The sequence below is a fragment of the Camellia sinensis genome, chromosome 6 (genome assembly GCF_055761805.1).
Source record: "Camellia sinensis isolate YWXY chromosome 6, ASM5576180v1, whole genome shotgun sequence".
Lineage (NCBI taxonomy): Eukaryota > Viridiplantae > Streptophyta > Magnoliopsida > Ericales > Theaceae > Camellia > Camellia sinensis.
In genome coordinates this window covers 127,408,988-127,426,457 of record NC_138966.1, presented here as the reverse complement: position 1 = coordinate 127,426,457, position 17,470 = coordinate 127,408,988, and positions in this window count along the sequence as shown.

Sequence of the window (17,470 nt, the reverse complement as noted above, 5' to 3'; positions counted from 1 at the left end):
GTGCCCAATGCCCCCAAGGTGTGGTGCTTGGGGGATTTACCTTGGGGGATTGGGATCATTGTTTAGGATTGTGCATTAATTTTTTATGGCATGGGATGTTCTATTATTAAATTTCTGTCTTCCTGTTTCAATTCACTCTCAACTATCAGATCATACTTGAGATTTATGTGCCTTGACATTTTCACGTGATATTGTTGAGACTATATTAGGATTGTGGGAGAAAGGGAATCGGAGATGGAGAATCTTTGGTATTTTTTTGATCACATTAAAGCTTGGTATTTTGTTTCCCTCATGTAAAATTTGGTATGATGTAGAGCATCTTGATAAATTTAGCACAATGAATAATATGTGATAGAAACCCCCACACATGCATGACTTCTACAACCCCCGCTCTCAGTCTAACCACTCATAATGTGGGGCCACACATACATGAGTAGACTTCACACACACATCAAGGGCCAAGATTAAATTGGGGGGTCATGAAACTCCCAAAAAAGGGATCCCAAATATTTCTAGAATAATATATCGTTAAAGTTGATTTTTTGTATTCATCGTGTTAAATTATAGTATTAATACAATTATGAGAGCAACAATGAAGATGCTCTTCTAAAATTTAAATTGAAAAGCTTATGAAGCAGTTGATCGTTTGTGTTTATGTTTATCATCATAAATTATAGTATTAATACAATTTAGGGGAGCAAGATTGAAGATGCTTTTATGAAGCCAAATTCAAAAAGCTTAAGAAGCCGTTGATGTTGATTGAGGGTGAAATTGCCTATTTATCCTCTTCAACATGAAGTTAGTAGTTACTAAAGTCATGGATGTGTCAATTGTTTGCGGAGCTAAGGTTGTCTTTTGAATTGTAAATTTGGGTAAGGATTTGGAAAGAAAAATGAAAAGGTAAGAGAAACGTGAATAAAATATATGTTAAGGGTAAGGTTTGTCTCCAGTTTGGTTTTGGATTGGATTGGATTGGACCATACTGTTGGTCCTCTGTGGGCCCACAATAGAGCCCATATCAATTATTCAAACCGTTCAATGTGTAGGGTTCATTGAGTACTTAATTCTTGTAAAAAATCACATTAATCAGATATCAATTGTTACTTGATTAGATCACATTTCTGTTAACAATTTTTTTTTTAAATCCTATTGAATGTTGACAAAAATGTGATCTGAACAAGTGGCTATCGATATTCGATCAACGTGATTTTTTTGTAAGGATGAAGTACAATAGTACGGTCTAATCCGATTACAAACTAGACACAAGTCACATCATAAGTTAAATATATTTTTCTTTTCAAATTCATAATCTAAACATATCCAAAATGTTTGCGGGACACTTCCTTTGCTTTAATGGAGGTGGTACCTCCAATTTTCTTACATGCTTTACTGCAAATATCTTCAATAACAAAAATGAATGCTTCCATGGATGTTTGACATTTATGGGGTGGCTTTTGACAAGAGGAAGGTGATTTAGGGTTTAATTTGGTAGCACCTTCCTATATGTTGGATTAAATTGGTATTATAAAATTATTATTAGACAATGAGTCCATGACTCAACCAAAATTTAATTTGGTAACAACTATTGATACAATTATTATCCAAGTAAGAGAATATGCTTCAACATTATTAATAAAATTCTTTCAAAGCATAAAAAATAATGAAGCCGATTTTATAGAAGAAATCAAATAATTGAATCAAGACCTTGAGTCAATTGAGAAAAATCTCGTGGAATATATGGGTGAACATAAGGATGAACAAGTAAAAATAAGTGTAAAATATATATATTAACAATGTCAAAAATTTTAAATTCAACAAATGTGAGTTGTTCATGATTTTCAGCCATGTTTGGTGTAAAATCTTGCCCCCAAGTAAATCTTCACCATCATTTTGTGATAGATTTTCATCATTTTTTGTCAAAAGGGGCTATTTTTCTTTTTTAGCCATTAATGGCTTGTCACTCTTTGCCATATTTGGCAAAAAAAACCATGCTCCCCAAGCGTATTTTCACCACCATTTTGTGATGAATTTTTAATATCTTTTGAGAGAAGGGGCCGCTGTTCTATTTTAGCCACTATTGGCCTATAAAACTTCTCTAGAATCATGTTATCATCACGACTTGGTGTAGGAACCCTTCAAGCCACATACATTGGCTTTTCATGAATAATTGACTCCTTAGGAATACAGGTATTAGCCTCTCAAGCCACATTATTTTGATGCCTTAATTTTTTCTTGGCCACTAAGCCTTCTACATTATGCTCCCAATATTGAATTTCTTCATCTATTAGGTAATTTGGCCTTCAAGTTGATGAATTTTTTCGTCAAAATTATTTAAATCTCTTTGCATCAAATAATAAGGGGATGATGAAATTATTTGAAATCTTTGTTGATAAAAAAAATTAACTTCTCTTCTTATGGTCAAACTTTCACTCCCACGTCAATAAATTTACAGAATCATTCTTTCCATATCATTTATCATACCATTATGTTGGCAATAGATGTTAGAATCATTGCCATAATATTGGCAATCTTGAGACATGGAAGATGAAACATTCCATTGATAATTTATACCCATGGGAATACTGCCATTCCATTGGTGGTTTGCATCCATGGGTGCATAAAACCTCGACATGCCACTTGAAGGCATGATTCCATAAGCATTAGTTTGCTTCTTCATTGCCATAACTTCAAATTAGACAAGTCCCACTGAGTGTGTCAAAAATTGTTAGCAAAAATCTAGTTTGATAAATGATTCTAACATTTATTGCCAACATAATGGTATGATAAATGATATGGAAAGAATGATTCGGTATTGTAAAGATGAAATTTATTGGCATAGGAGTGAAAGTTTGGCCATAAGAAGAGAAATTAATTCTTTTTATCGACAAAGATTTCAAATAATTTCATTATCCCCATATTATTTGATTCAAAGAGATTTAAATGATTTTGATGAAAAAATTCATCAACTTGAAAGCCAAATTTACCTAATTGATGAAGAAATTCGATATTGGGAGCATAATTTAGAAGGCTTAGTGGCCAAGAAAAAATTAAAGCATAAAAATAATGTGGCTTGGGAGGCTAATACCCGTATTCCTAAGGAGCCAATTATTCATGAAAAGCTAAGGTATGTGGCTTGAAGGGTTCGTACACCAAGTCATGAAGATAACATGATTCTAGAGAATTTTCATAGGCCAATAGTGGCTAAAATAGAAAAACAGCCCATACTCTCAAAAGATGTTAAAAATTCATCACAAAATGGTGGTGAAAATATGTTTGTGGGGCATCGTTTTTTGCCAAACATGGCAAAGAGTGACAAGCCATTAATGGCTAAAAAAGAAAAACAGTCCCTTTTGACAAAAAATGATGAAAATCTATCACAAAATGATGGTGAAGATTTACTTGGGGGGCATGATTTTAAGCCAAACATGGTTGAAAATCATGAACAACCCACATTTGTTGAATTTGAAATTTTTGACAATGTTAATTTTGTCAAAAGTTTTGATTTTCTAAAACTATTTGATATTATGGTTTCTATTATCCAACAACCACCATGGGTTTGTGGTTCACATCAAAAAATGATTTTGATAAATTGGTTAACGAAAATAATATTTTTTTCTTGTAAGTTTGATAGAATAAAAAATGATCATATAAAACAACCCTGACCAACCAATAATCGCCAATGACCAATTATTTATGCTTTGCATGAAGGCCAGTTTAATGGCCAGTTGTTTAATGTCGACGCATCGACAAAAGGCTAGTTTAAGGGCTAATGGCCAATTTATTATACTTTGTATGAATCGACAGAAAAAGGGGGGAAAAAAGTATATATTTTTTCTGTTGATCATGGCCAAAACAACCAACTATGACTGGAAATTATGAACAACCAATCCATGATGAATTTAATATTTTTGACATTAATCAAAAGGTTGAATTTTTCAGAATTTTTGAGCCATGCAAAACTATGGATTATGGCATTCAACACCCATTTTGGGTTTGTGAATCACACCAAAACTTAATTTTGGTGAATTAGCTAAAGATCCAACATTGTTTGAATAATATAAGACCAAAGAGCAAAGTTCTGTTGATGGAAGGTGGTTCTCATTAGCCACCTGAAGATCACATACTTGAAATTTTGCCAATTTGCTCTGTCGAAATAATGTACCTAACTTGGATTGAGTGTTATTGTAATTTTGCCAATTAAATGGCATATAATCATTAATAACAGTGACATCAATTTATCGACAATGCTATTTTGGCATAAGTGGTGTTTAATCACCAAATTGTTTTGGCCCTAGGGGTATATTTTATATATGTTCGTTTGTTGAAAGGTTTGTTGTCAATTTAATTTTAATTTTATAACTCTTCAAGAATTCGAGTAAGTCTCATTCTTAAAGAGTTAAAGGGGCATTGTTTGCATCCATTTTCGTAAATTTCCTATTGATAGGTGGACCAATTGAGTAATGACACGTAGCAATGGAGTCAGAGTGAAAGTCTTCCATTGATCAGAGGGACATGTGGCATGAAGAAGGTGATCGTGTGCATGAAGTGGTAGAAGTAACCTTGGAGTAGTTACCAACCAGTTTGTGGCTTAGAGGGCTGGTTTGTAGGAGATGATGCTTGCAACTGGGGGCTTATTCTCTATTGATGTAGTTCTCAGAGTGATAAGGGACACATGGCAGCATGGAAGAGAGTTAGTTCGACAGGAAGAGTTAAAGGTTTGGTAAGGTTTGAAGGCTTGAAAGTGAGGAGATAGTTAAGCAGTTAAGAAGTTGCAAGTTTGAAGGAGTCATGTGATCATGGGCCAAAGAAAGAGAAAGAAGATATAAAAGCCAAGAATTTGCAGAGATGAGAGATATCATCAATCATCAACAATCAACAAGAGTTCAATTAAGAGTAGATTACTTTAACATATCATAGGAGGAGTTTATTCTCTTTAGGAGTAGTTTTAATTTAGTGTTTCTGTGATGGTTTTTTGATTCTTGTAATCAGTAAACTTTTTTCTGGTTCTTTTGCAATTTGTTTTTATTATTGTTCACATCTTTGTATCAAGTAACAATTTCAGCAATACAATATCAGTTTTTAGTTTGTTTTTCTATTGATAACCTCTAAAGAAGTTCTTGAATCTGTCAAGGCATAGGACACCAACCACAATTGCTTGATCTATTTGTTGTTTGTAAAATTTTGGTTTCTCTGTTGAATCTTCTCTGTCGACTTGACTCAAACCAAATTTTTGCTAAAAGTAATTTTGAAATTTCATTTTTGTCCATAAATTGAAATTTTATGAGAACTAAGAAATTTGTCATTTTCTATTAACTGTGAAAATTTTCAATTGAAAGTTGTAAAATTTTTCTCTTTGCATTTGAGAAACTGTGAAATTTCATTTTTTTTTTTACAAAAAATGTTTAAAATTATGTAACTAAAAAAATATCAGATAAAAGTGAAATTTTTTTACTTTATTTTTTCAAAATTAAATATAGATTAAATTTGATAGGCCTCCTCAAATAAAATCTAAAAATATGATAAATTTCGTGAAAAATGAACGTATGGGAGTAAAATTATAGAATTTTAAAATGTCAAATAAAAAAGTCTAACTGCGTTCAAAATTTTATGATCATCTCTCTGTTTAATAATGTAATGATATTCCGATCAATAAAAATGCCAATGACAACCATTTGAACTATTAACATTGATAGTTAATGCAAAAAAAAAATATTAAAATATATAAAAATTGTATATTAAAAAATATTAAAAAATTAAAAATATTAAAATATAATTTGAGATATGTAAAAATTGTAGGACAAGAGGCTTGAGTCTTCTATTTCTTATGGTTCAAATATAATCAAAATGCCATAATGTAGTTTTGAATTAAATTGTCACCATTAGTTTTTTATTCAAACTAATGTAAAGTATATTACACACTATTTTTTAGAGAGAGCCTAATTTTATGAAAAAATAAAATGAAATTAACACAACAAAAATATAATTTTACTCAATCTTCTCCAAATTTAAAATTCAATTAAGATGTTAATTAAATAAAATATAACTAGATTAACATGTTAGGAATTATAGTAATAATTAAGAAGTTATAATTAACTATGATTTAATTGAATTAATGTTAAGAATTATAAATTATGTGTATAAGAGATGAGATAGAAATAAAATAACTAAAAAGACATAGGCCTTAAAGGTATTATAGTTATTTCACATATTTAGTTAGTGGAGTTAATAGTTATATTAGAAATCTAACTATTTTAAATTTTGGGTTTGTCAATGACTTGTAAAGTTCGTAAAAAAAAAATCAATATAATGGTGATATCAATGACATCATATTGGTTTATTATTAGTTGGTAATATTACTTGTTACTGATGATATAGCATTACCATTATACTAAAATTTGCACTCCGAGATTCGTAATAATAAAAATGGTGACCTCACCTAAGGGTGCTCGCAAATCAAGTTGGGTCAAGTGGCCTTTCATTTGTCATCCAGACAGATTGAAAAATATCAATTTGCATCTATCTATAGATTAAGCGGGTCATGTAGGTTGGTAGGTGGATACGAATCGGTTTGGTGAATTGAATTTTACTATTTTAAACTATTGTTCAAATTTTTTTTACAATTTTGACCCAAAATTTTTATTCTTCATATTTTATAATAAAGATAAAGTCCAACTTTCATATTTCATAAATAACAAATATAATTACTAAATAAAAGATTTTTTTTTAACATACAAAGTATACAAACATAACATTATTTTTTTAAGTTGTTGATAGATTGGGTTGGGTCATGTAGTCTCCCATCCATCATATGTCCAAACTTAGACATATTGAAAAAAAATGTATTCACATCTATGCTTGGACGATTAAAACCATTCATCTTATGAATTTTAAAATTAGTCCAAACAATTCAATTTTAACAAATCAGATGAATATTTGTCCAGTCCTAACCGCATCACTACTCACCCATGGATAGGAATGGCAAAATAATCCAATCCGCTAGGTCTCTAACTCTCCCCAACCCTAATGGGATGTTCAGTGGTGATTGAATAGCGTAGGATCGAGTTTGGAGAAACTTTTGAAAACTCTAATTGCGTTCGGATCGAGGGCGAGAGTGAATATTTTTTACCCCGAACCTTACCCGACCAACAAATATAGTAATAAATAAATAATAATAATATTACATACACATATAATATATTGTTGAATTTTTATAAAACAGGATAAATTACAAATACACCCCCTGAGGTTAGATTAAAATATGAATCGTCCCCTATAGTTCTGGAAATTACATTCCACCTTTTAAGATTTCTAATTTTATAACAAATCACTCCTTTTATTAATAAATTATCAAGTCAATTAATAATTTTTAATGAAATTAGAAATATGTTTCAATTAATCATTTAAGTAATTTTATTATTATATAGGAGAACAATTATGAATTTCATTTTTTTAGTTAATTCTGTTAAATAAAAAATTATGACAATGGGGTATTTGTAATTTTGCAAATCATAGGGGCAATATGTACTTTAAGTAAATTTCAAAGGGTGTATTTGTAATTTACCCTATAAAATATATATATAATATCTATACAATATATTATTGAGTTTCTATTATGTTATATATATAATATAATTTTGATATATGTATAATATATAATACTAGTATATGTCCATGTCTAAAGGCACGGTGTAAATAGTATTGGGATCAAAATGCAGTTGTAATTTATACGTGAGAGGGAAATTTATATCTAAATTGGGCCCTAACTGAGTAGTGGGCCGTTGTGAGCCACGGTAAGAAGGGCTGAGTACAAAGGCCTTGGAGTTAGCTCGGCCCAAGGTAGCCTTGGAGTTAGCCCAGTCCAAAATGGCCTTCAAGTTAGTCTGGTCCAAGAGTTAGCACGGTCGCCACGCTCAGAGTTAGCCCGGTCATGGTGTATTATTGTTAGCTCGGCCGGAACCTTGCTATTAGTTAGCTCGGTCTAAGCACACCATGGTTTGTACAGGGGAAACCGAGGTAAGAGCAGTGAAAGGAAGAACCAAACTAGGCATAGTTTGGTCTACTCTGCAGCTTAGCATGGCCATGCTTACCTCGGTCATATTGGAATCCGACCATGGTAAAACCATCTCACTTGGTTTAAGCAGTGAGGGGGGTGTTGAAGGATAAACATTATCTTTCAGGAGTATGACTCCTAGGAGGACTCTACATGAAGGAGTAAAAGTCCTACTAGGATTATGCCACGCGGAACCTATAAAAGCTCATAGCATCACCTTCAGAGAGGTAACACAGCTTTGATTCTCGAATACACAGAGCTTTTGTCTATTTGTCTATTTCGTTGACTTAGGCATCGGAGAAGTATCCGGCACATACCTGCCAGCTAGCTGACGTTTGTGTTTTCAGGGAGTAAAGCGACGTCGTACGGAGGAGCGCAGACTTAATCAACAGGATTATACGATAAGGTTTATTTCTTTCCTGTACAATTGACGCCGTCTGTGGGAATCACAGAAAGAACAAAACCTCTTGATCAAAGTTTTGCTCGCCAGATTAGACGCAATGGCACACAATGAGGATTTGCCACAGTCTGCCATTGACGGGCAAACCCCGGAGGGAGGTGGAAGGCGCGAAACCATGGCAGATCTGGAGCCCCAGTGACAGAATCCCCGGAGGGATGCAAGGGGAAGGCGGGGTAACAGCCCCCGTCGCTCATTAAGTCCCGATAGGCAGAGGAGGAGGATCAACCCTCAAGCTTTGGAGGATCGGGTAAAGGAGCAGGATGAGTTAATCAGAAAGATGGCGGCAGACATGGAATTGATGAAGCGCCAGATAAAAGGGAAATGGGTGGCGACAGGAGAGGGGCGCAAAGGCAATACGCCTCCTCGCCACTCAAAAGATCGTGGTAGGCATACCACGCCATCGCAAGCAGAGAGTAGAAGCCTCGGGACGGGCGACACTCAACCAAGGACTTCCAGAACTCGTTACTTCAGGTCTGAAAGAACGAGATCATTGAGGTCTTACATTGAGGGAAGTACCTATCGGCCCTCACACACGTACCAGACATCATCCAGGCAAACGGAGTTGCCTAGATCGTTCGATTTACGGACTGTGCTTGAAGAAAGGGCGTGACAGAAGGAGGATGCCAGGGCACGCGACCCGCACAGAGTTTCAGCCTTTCAGCGGTTGGCTCCTCGGATGCATGGAAGCGTCAAGGTTGGAATGCCAATACCGCACCTTGCCTACGAACCAACAGATAAAGCGTTGGCAAGACTACATAGCTCGCCGTTCGTTCCGGCGATTGAGAACGCACCATTACCCTCAGGCTTCATCCAGCCTTAATTTACCACGTACGAAGGGAAGACAGACCCTTACATGCACCTAAGCCACTTTCGCTAGGTTATGGCAGTATACCGGCAGAACGAAGCTTTGATGTGCATCCTATTCCCATCTAGCCTTGGTGACCTAGGTTTAACCTGGTTCGAAAGGCTACCAAAAGGCAGCATAGCCTCCTAGACGCAATTAGTGGAGGCGTTCGTGACGAGATTCAGAACGAACACCAAGACGCCAGTGGAGATTAATCAGCTACTCTCCATCGACATGGGTGACAAAGAAACATTAAGGTCCTACAACAGTCGCTACTGGGAGACGTTCAACCAGATAGGGGACTGCCCCACCAATCTTGCCATCGCACAATACAAAAGAGGACTTCCAATCGGAAACAGATTGAGGGATTCGATTACAATGACTCCACCCCTCACGATGGAAGCCTTGATGGAAAGAGTGTACCAACATATTCGGGTGGAGGAGGATGGCGCCCGTGCCAAGGCAAAATCTGGTGCGACAGCAACACCAGAAAAGAAGACTATGGCAAAGGTCAATACGGTAGAACGTCAAAGCAAAAATGGACAAGGCAGGCGAGACAACGAAGAGGACCAAAATAAAAGATGGTTGAGAGTCCGCACTGCCATCACCACGGTATTCAAGAAACCAATCTACCGAATTCTCAGTAAGATACGTGATGAACCTTTCGTCAAATGGCCAGCTAAATTGGGAGAGGCTCAGAAGGACTACAACGAAAGATCTCGATGCACCTTCCATAAAGAAAAGGGACACCACACTGAAAATTGCGCACCGTTGAGACAACTTCTGGAGGAGTTGGTGGCAGCCGGTCATCTGGACAAGTACATTGAAGGAGGGGCGCAGCCAGCCCCCAGAATGACAACCACCCGAACGGAATGCCAATCGACGCCCACCTCAAGGCGTGATCAACGTAATCCATGGGGTATTCGAACCTGAGCGCATATACGAGCTCAGGGGCATGATAAGGAAGGCTGAGCACTTAAGGAAGGTATTAAGCGCCCAATTTACCATCAAAAAAGGGAGAACAGAAGCCACGAACGTCATATCTTTTTTAGATAGAGACTTGGCAAAGATATACTGCCCTCATAATGATGCACTGGTCGTCACTCTCCAAGTCAAGGATTTTGACGTCAAGCGGATTTTGATTGACCAAGGGAGCTCATGTGAGATAATGTACTACGAAACATTCAAACAATTGAAACTAGAAGACAAAGACTTGGCACCTGCTGTATCTCCCCTGATCGGATTCAACTCAATGCCAGAATGGCCAGTTGGCAAGATAATCCTCCCAGTCAGAGCAGGAAGTGTAACAAAACAAGTGGAATTCTGGGTATTGAAAGTCCCTTCCACTTACAACATAATCTTGGGAAGAACATGGCTGCATGCCATGAAATCAGTAGCATCATCCTACCATCAAGTAATGCGGTTCCTCAACGAAGCCGAAGTAATTGAAGAGGTCTTCGGAGACCAAATTATGTCCAAGCAATGCTTCGTCACTGTAAATGGCAGCCGTGCTGCCAAAGGATTTGTTCAAATAGTAGAAGAACCAGAAAGCAATGAATTGTTCGCAGATGTTGGCAAAACCGCTGAGCAGAAGGCAGTGGAAGACTTGGTACAGGTAAGAATAGATGAAAAGAACCCGGATAAGTTCTTTTTGCTTGGCTCATCTATGTCTAGCACTGAGAGATTGAAGGTCATGGAATTCTTGATCTCCAACATCGAAGTGTTCGCCTGGACGCCATACGACATGCCAGGCATTGACCCAAGCTTCATCTGTCACCAATTGAACGTCCACCCAACCACCAGACCAATCATTCAACGCACTCATAGATCGGCACTCCACCATGCCGAGATAGTGGCAGAAGAAGTCGAAAACCTGCTAGAAGCAGGAGCTATCAGAGAAGTGCACTACCCCAGATAGATCTCCAATACAGTCGTGGTGCCAAAGAAGAATGGCAAATGGCGTGTCTGCGTTGACTACAAAACAGTCAACAAGGCATGCCCAAAAGACAGCTTCCCCCTCCCACGGATAGACCAACTGGTAGACCTAACGGCGGGGCACAACCGGCTTAGCTTTCTTGATGCGTATAGAGGCTACCATTAGATCGCTATGTATGAACCAGACCAGGAGGTCACATCTTTTACCACACCAAGAGGACTATACTGCTACAAGGTCATGCCTTTTGGCCTGAAGAATGCAGGGGCAACATTCCAAAAGATGGTCACCAAGATGTTTGAACCATTGTTAGGCAGAACGATCGAAGTTTACATCGACGACATGGTGGTCAAGAGCAAGGATGAGAACGACCATCTCAAGGACCTAGGTGAGATGTTTCAAATCCTTAAGAAGCACAAGTTACACCTCAATGCGTCTAAGTGTGCATTCGGAGTAGGATCTGGCAAATTCCTAGGCTTCTTGGTGACCAATCGGGGTGTAGAAGCAGACCCCTCTCAGATCAAAGCAATTCAAGATCTGGAGAGGCCAAACACTATAAAAGAAGTGCAGCATCTCACCGGCATGGCAGTTGTACTCAACCGATTCATAAGCTGGTCGTCAGACAGACTACGACCATTTTTTCAAGCATTAAAAGCCAAGTTCGAGTGGGACGAAGAATGTGATCGCGCTCTGGAAAACTTGAAAGAATACATATCTTCTCCACCACTACTTGTGACCCCAATACCCGGAGAAGAACTCTTTCTGTACCTAGCAGTTTCACAGCACGCAATTAGTGCAGTGTTGGTCTGAGCGGAAGGAATCCAACATCTGCCCATCTTTTATGTCAGCAAGACATTGCTGGGCGCTGAAACAAGGTACTTGCCACTGGAAAAACTGGCCTTGGCCTTAATGATGGCCTCAAGGAAGTTATCGCATTACTTTCACGCCCACACCATAATCGTCCTCACAGCTTTTTCATTAAAAGCTTTGTTTGAGAGGGCGAACTTTTCTGGGCGAATCTTAAAGTGGGCAGTAGAGTTGGGACAATTCGACATCAAGTTTCAACCAAGAACCGCGATAAAAGCCCAAGCCTTAGCAGACTTTGTCGCGGAATTCACCCCAGGAAGTCATCATATCTACCCGGTCGACCTGACCGATACAACCGAAATAAGGTTAGAAGTTGACACCGGAATAGCGCAACCCCTAGTGCAGGATACCCAGACAGACCCTAAGGCAGACCAGAGTAAAATAGGGGAAAAAAAAGCAAACCATGCTACACCAAGCAAAGATTCACCAGCAAATGAAGACTTGGTACAATCAGATAAAGAGGGGCAAACAGCAAGCATAGACTTGGAAGAAAACACCAGCAACACTTTTGATCCCAAGGCATCATCTGATCCCTCCACTTGCTGGAAGTTGTTCGTCGGAGAGATGTGGAAGCTCTTTGTGGATGGAGCACCCAATAGGCATGGAGCAGGACTTGGCATAGTCCTCATCTCGCCAGACGGCCTAGTCATGGAGCAAGCAGTCCACCTTGGCTTCCCCGCATCAAACAACGAAGTGGAGTACGAAGCGCTTCTGGCAGGCTTAAAATCAGCGTCCTACATGATGGCCACCGAGCTAATGGTTTACAGCGACTCACAGTTGATGATAAACCAAATTTCAGGCGACTACGAGGCAAAGGATGACAGGATGGCCAAGTACCAAGACTTAGTCCGAAAAGAGATCAAGAAATTTGAAGTAGTGCGGATAGAACAGATTGGCAGGGAGGAAAACAACAGGGCAGACGAACTAGCAGGCTTTGCTTCAATGGCAGATACATCCATCCCTCATCCGTTACTTATTGACTACTTACCAAGACCAAGCATTAAAGACCCCGAAGCAGAAGAGGTATGTTGCGCCGAGCTAGGCCCTTCATGAATGGATCCCATCATAATGTTCTTAAAAGAAGGCATCCTACCGGAAGAAAAGAAAGAAGCCAACAAAATTAGAGCAAAGTCACAGCGATTTTGGCTCTCCCCATCTATGGCATTGTATAAGAAGTCATTCACAGGACCTTATCTAAAATGTGTCCACCCCAGCAAAATGGAAGCATTCTTATTCGAGATACACGAAGGCGTATGCGGAAGCCACCAAGGAGGAAGATCGTTAGCTTATAGAGCCATTTCGCAAGGATACTGGTGGTCATACATGCAAGCAGACTCGGAGAAGTATGTGAAGAAATGCGAGAAATGTCAGAAGTTCGCACACCAAATACATTAGCCAGCCAGAGAGCTCCTACCACTGACTAGCCCATGGCCCTTCGCAATGTGGGGCTTGGACATAGTAGGACCACTCCCAACAGCACCCGACAATAGGAAGTACTTTCTAGCAACAACAAACTACTTCACAAAGTGGGTGGAGGCAGAAGCACTAGCATCAATAAAGGAGAAAGATGCGAAGAAATTTGTCTGACAGAATATCATTACTCGGTTTGGCATACCAAAAGCTCTAATATCAGACAATGGCACCCAGTTCGACGGCAAAATTTTTAGAGGCTTTTGTGAAGAGTACAAGATAAAGTTCTACAATTCTACACTAGCATACCCCCAAGCAAACGGCCAAGCAGAAGCATCCAACAAAGTTGTCTTGGATGGATTGAAGAAAAGGCTAGAAAAAGCAAAAGGCAAATGGGCGGAGGAGCTCCCCCATGTTTTATGGGCTTACCGCACCACGCCACGACGGTCAACTAGCGAAACACCATTTTCCTTGGCCTACGGCATGGAAGCAGTAAAATACCACTGGAAGTTGGCCTCCCCACCATCAGAAGCGAAAATTTTGATCCAGACTTAAATAGAGAAGCCATAGCATTGGAGCTCGACCTTGCAGAGGAAAGAAGAGAAAGAGCACTGGTTCACATTGCTTCATACCAGCAAGAATTGTTCAAAAAGTATAACAAGACAGTGCACCCAAGGCAATTCAAGATTGGAGATTGGGTACTTCGCAAAATAATGGGAAACACTTTGGTACCCGGAGATGGCAAGTTAGGGCCCAATTGGGAAGGACCATACAAAGTGGTTGGATTAGCAGGAAAAAGGGCATACCACTTGGAAGATGAGGATAGCAAAGCCATTCCCAGGCCATGGAACACTGCCAATCTCAAACTATTTTATTTTTAGCTTTTCTTCTAAGTATTTGTAATTTTCTTTTTTCTCAATAACACAAGTAACCACTTTTCAGCACAGTTGTTTCATTCTTTAAAAGATTGTTTTAGTGAATTAGGGACATTGTAAGCATAGTTGGCCGGAATAACCAACTTTGCACCCCTCCTAAGCCCAGGATAAGGATCCAGGCTGTAGGACGTTTGGTCGAAATAACCAAACACTTTTTTCTGAGTTAGTAAGAATAACCAACTTAGAAGTTGGCTGGAATAACCAACACCCCTCCTAAGCCCAGGATAAGGATCCAGGCTGCAGGAAGTTTGGCAGGAAAAATCAAACACTTTACTCTAGGTTGGCAGGAAAAAACCAACTTAGAGGTTGGCTAGAATAACCAACACCCCTCCTAAGCCCAGAATAAGGATCCAGGCTGCAGGAAGTTTGACAGGAAAAACCAAACACTTTACTCTAGGTTGGTAGGAAAAACCAACTTAGAGGTTGGCTGAAAAAACCAACACTTGGTGCTCTTCAGCCGAGATAAGGATCAAGGCTAAAAGAGTGGTTGGCTGAAAAAACCAACAGTTATTATACTTCAGCCGAAATAAGGATCTAGGCTGAAGAGGTTGGCTGAAAAAACCAACACTTATTGTTCTTCAGCCGAGATAAGGATCTAGGCTGAAGAGGTTGGCAGGAATGACCAGATCGATTACAAAGCCAAAACCGAGATAAGTATCTCGACCAAAAGAATGTTCAGGTTTCAGTAAGAAAGCAAGTACAAGCATGGAAATAAACCGAGATAACAGTTGGAACAAAAAGAGATTTCATTGATCATGCAAAATCAAAGTACAAGGGCATGGGGCCGTAGCCCGGTTACAATTCTTGTCCAAAAACAGACAGGACAAAAAAACAAAATCAGGCAAATAGGTTATCAAGATCAGCATCCAATTCAACTCTGAGCCCGGTTTCAGTCGGGAGCACGGTCTCGGTCGTGAGCACGGTCTTAGTTGGGAGCACGGTCTCAGTTGGTAGCTCGTTAGTCAGATCTTCCACCGTTGGCTCCGCCCGAGCTGACTGATGGGCAGGATCATTGACGACCGGGGGATCGTTGGGCACGGTTTCTTCATCATCTGAAGCTTCGAGAAATTGTTGCTGAGTGGTAGCAGCATACTCCGCCAGTGAGCTCGGTATGAAGTATGGAGGAGGATTGAAGACCTCGGTCTCAGGCCCATAACCGAGCTGCACCGCAGCACCCCTCCACCCGCATTTGAAGAACAGGTCCTTCGTAGCTTCACACTGCTTGATGCACAGGGCTTCGCCCTCTTTAAAACTGCGGTCTTCCGTATCTTCCAACTTCTTCTCAAGCTTTGTTATTTCGGCACTCTTTTTTCTGTCAAGCTTGGCCAACTCGCGCAAGTCTTTGTCTTTCATCACGGCGAAGGCCTTCTGTTTATCAGCATCAGCCGAGGTAACTAGCCCAGCGAGACGCGTTACCTCAGTCTCCAGCTTGGCCACCTTCTGCTGGGACACGTTCAGCTCGGTTGCCTTTTCATTTTCCTCGGCCATGACTTTCCTGGTAGTTTTTCAAAGTTCCAACACTCGCTTGTGAGCGATGTGGTTTTTTTGTATGGCCTGCAAAAGGATGGTAAGACACTTTCTCAATATAACTGAGCTGAAAGTTGGAAAATTTTCTTTAGAAATAATAAAGTAAAAGGGCAACTTACCAGCACCATGGATTTAGTGGACAAGCAAAGGGCCTTCAGCTCGGTCAGGTGGTCGTGGTGCCTCATGTCGGCTGGAAGGCAAACACCTTTAGCCAGGTTGAATGCCATCAAGTGGTCTTTTTCTGTGACCACTGAGTCAGAATCCGTGATAGTACGGTTCTGAAAGGTGATTTTTGGAGCCCACTTGGAAGAGGTAGCTCGGTCAGAGCGCTCTGGTTGTGGGCTCGGTGGAGAGCTCGGCGGAGTTGTTTGTGGAACCACGGTTTCGTCTTCATCAACGAGGCGTGGCTCAGTTGAGGAAATCCGAGCACGCTTGCTTGGCCACGATGACGAAGGCTGGTGAGTTGGCAGAGCTACTACTATGGAGTATTGATGAAAGAGCTCGGCTAGGCCGAGGTTAAGACCAGCCCGGTCGTTTAGCGCGGCAATGTCGTTTATTATACGGTAGGAATTGGTAGAAAGTTGGGTAGGGCAGAGTTTGGTTTGCCTAAGGAATTCACAGAGGAGGGGCTGTATGGGGAAACATAGACCGCACTCTACGATTAAAATAACATTAAAACGGACAAAGCCTTGCTTTCCCCAAGGAACGGATTCTGGTTCGGCCAGGGAAAGGTGGACATCATCTGGAATTTGGTAGTCCTTACGAAATTCGGCTATGGCCCCTGGTGAGTTTACTAAAAATCTATACTTCCCAATTTATGGTTTAAGTTATGTACAGATTAAACTGGGTGTAAGCTCGATCGAAGAATGGTGCTGAGTAGCTCGGTTGAGCACTCAAAGGAGTGCCTGGGTAACCTAAGTTTGCAAAGTGAACAACAAAAGTGTTAAGCACAGATCGCTGGACCGTGCTAAAAGAAACAAAGGCAAGATAACTGAAATCCTAGCTCGGCTATGTGAGATGCTACCGAGTCCTAGCTCGGTTAAAACTAGAGGCATTAGCCCGGTTGAGCCTTCGGGACAGCATTTTTTTTTAGTTCGGTTCAAACTAAGGGAGCTGGCTTAGCCCCAGGTATTAGCTCGGTCGGTCATTTGAGGTTTTTTAGCACAGTATCGCGCAAACCTAGTGCGGTTCACTAGTTCGGCCAAGTTAAGCAGGCAGCACTAAGACTTGTTGAGATTACAAACAATAAAGTAGAGTTTTAGTCCGGTTATACAGTGATTCTAGGTTCGTACCTAAATACGAACAACTTCCTAGTTCGGTTGAAATATGATTTTGGATCAAAATCAGTATTTCTCAGGTTACTCATGGAGTACCTGAGGTTCTACTACATGGTTTTTCCCAGAAATGTTGAAGCAAAAGCAGAATGTGCTTTGGAAAAACATAC